This window comes from Physella acuta, unplaced genomic scaffold (assembly GCF_028476545.2).
Source record: "Physella acuta isolate Inbredline_101_S28 unplaced genomic scaffold, ASM2847654v3 ptg000142l, whole genome shotgun sequence".
Classification (NCBI taxonomy): domain Eukaryota; kingdom Metazoa; phylum Mollusca; class Gastropoda; family Physidae; genus Physella; species Physella acuta.
The window spans coordinates 1727949-1730779 of NW_026731661.1; the positions used below are offsets into that span (position 1 = coordinate 1727949).

General features: G+C 31.0%; 1 pseudogene; it reads left to right on the plus strand.

Annotated features, from left to right (window-relative positions):
* Positions 1-433: 433 nt before the first annotated feature.
* Positions 434-1013, plus strand: LOC131935310 (NADH dehydrogenase [ubiquinone] 1 alpha subcomplex subunit 8-like; annotated as a pseudogene).
* Positions 1014-2831: the final 1818 nt, after the last annotated feature.

A 2831-nucleotide genomic window follows, 5' to 3' on the forward strand; every position in this document is an offset into this window, starting at 1 on the left:
ATGGTTCAGACTCATATCTCTGTGCTGCTCTCACATATTAAGAAAAAGACTTATATTAAAATTATATTCTTTAGATGAATAAAGGGGAATACATTTACATTTTATAAGGGAAACAACTTACACATTCTTTTGTTGATTAACGTGTACCTAAACATTACACAAATCGTAACATCTATTACATTATTATATTAATTTTCTAAGATATATATCATTTAAGAGATAAGTTTCGATATAAAAATTTAACAAAACTATGTTTGTATTTTAAAACCTAAGAACCATTTAAAGATTTTATATAAATTGTTATATAGTGTGCGCCTGATCTTTAGTAAACGTTTGGCAAGTTGTGCTTATTTGCATTGAAATTATTTCATTTAAGTAAAAAAAAAAAAAAAAATGATCCTGAATATTTCATGCCGTCAGGCGTCAAGCCTTGTTAACAACAAACAGACCGAGATGCCGTACACCAACGAAGATTATTTGCCTAGCTGTGAAGAACTTACTGTACCCGAATTAGACATCGTCAGCGGCGTTCAGAACAGCTGCACATCATTTAGGAAAATACTGCGACAATGTATCTAAGGAATTCATGCTGTGTAAAGCAGAGGAAAAAAACCCAAGAAAATGTTTGAATGAAGGAAAAGAAGTGACAAGATGTGCATTTGATTTTTTTCCAAAGCATTAAGAAGTCTAGTTATGCTGAGTTCAGCCAGTACATGCAGTGTATTGACCATTCTGGACATTTGATGGAGTTTAAAAATTGCCGCAAGACGCAAGCTGTTTTTGATGAATGTGTGAAAGAAAATCTTGGACAGGAGAGACCTGAGTTAGGTTACTTCACTAAAGTTAGGCTCCACAAAACGGACCGGCCCAAGCCCACACCAGTCCTTCTCATCTTACCAGAGCCTACCCCTAGTACACCTGATGTCCAAACAGACCCTTCAAAGAAAGTCGGCACATTATTGTCATTAAAAAAATATGTAAAAAATTGTATTAGAATAATAATGAGGTTATGAAGATATTACTTAATCAAATGATGTGAGGTTTTAAGTTCAAGTTTCTGGTTAGTTAATTAAGGCGAGCTGTAATAGAGAAGGTTGTAAAATGTAATTGTGTGACCGTTTATTGTGTTGATAAACAAGATGTTACATTGACTTTTGTGTCATATAATGACATAGGCAGTTTATGAATTAAACTATTAAACCAGTTAAACAAAAAAAAAAAAAAAAAAAAAAAAAAAAAAAAAAAAAAAAAAAGTATTTATTGTCTTGTGAGAATTTATATACAGAAAATTAAACCGATAGTCAAAATTAAAATTCGAAATCTACAGTGTATGATTTAGAAGCATAATTTATTTATTTACTAAAAGAAAAGTTAAAGAAGTCACTGTAAATAAATTGTATTTCTTTTTTTTTCGCTTCTTGTATATAACTAATTTATTTTTTTTATTTTTTTTCCCTCAAAGAAACGCAAATCAGCGTACTGTAAATATGTTGTATTTCCACCTTCTTCCTGTATATAATTAACATATGTACCTATTCATTCCAAATTTATGTAAACAATTTTACTATAAACATGATGTATTTTGTTTTATAAAAAATAAAATTATTTTTAAAAAAATGTGAGAATTGATACAGATTTACAATAGTAATACTTCTTTCTTACTTGTAGCTTACTTTCATTCATTTAAGATGGTTTACTTATACATTTATACATTACATGTCTGAGGCGAAAAACAATATTTTTGGGAAATAAAAAGTCAAATCAAATGTTAATGTTAAAATTAGATGTCAACATGTAAACAGAATATACAAGAAACTGGGAAACACATTTATTTAGATTATAATTTAGTACACACAGCAAATCAAACACAAGCGAAAATATAAAAAATCACCAATCAAATAGACACAACAAATAATTCAATCACACTTAACTAACAAGACTAGACAAAGAACAGAAGACGAAAAAAGACATGTAGCAACGGCTATTTAAAGATCTATATAGAAATATAGGTAGAAAATCAGATTTTATTCTAAAAATACTCTGATATCGAGTTAAAAGAAATATTTCAAGAAAAATTAAAACATAGCCAAGACATAGTAGTTAATAAACGTATACATGTCTAAAAATATATGAGTGTTACTTAACCTTTTTCCTTACTATGAATTTTTAGGTATGTAAGTTGCACAATTCTAACTTTTGTTTTGCATTTGATCAATGTATTATTTCTTTAATATTCTTTCAAACATTACCGAATACCTATTTATTAATTTATTTCTGAAGGTGTTTGTCTTATGTTACTTTGATTTCCTCTTTTTCTGTCAGACTGTCTGTATAAGGTCACCAAACAATAGTACATTACATAGGCACACATCAATCATACCAAACAATACAACATTATATACCGATTCCTAATCTGTCAAAGAGTGATGTCATTTTGGATATCCATACCTTATAGTAGGTCTGTTTCAGATCGAAGGAAAGCACATAGGTGGTGACCTTTGTGTGGAAACAACCAGTGATTTCCTTTATCAACTGAAGAACGGAGTCCATTGGCTGCCGTCCCCACCAAAAGCCCGCTTGACACGAGTCTATCAGTCTGTTATTTGACAAAAACCAAAACAAGCGGGCATTGACCAGCCTTTCCAAGAGCTTGCTGATGTTAGAGCAGAGGGAGAACGGTCTGTAGCTCTCAGGTGAGCCCACCTCCACAATTTTACACCTGCTGGCAAGTTCGACACACGTCTGTGATTGGTTCATTGCAAGTATAAAACTAAGGTAACGACCACTAAGATATTAAAAAATAAAGCGAAACTTCCATCCGATTGCAAACA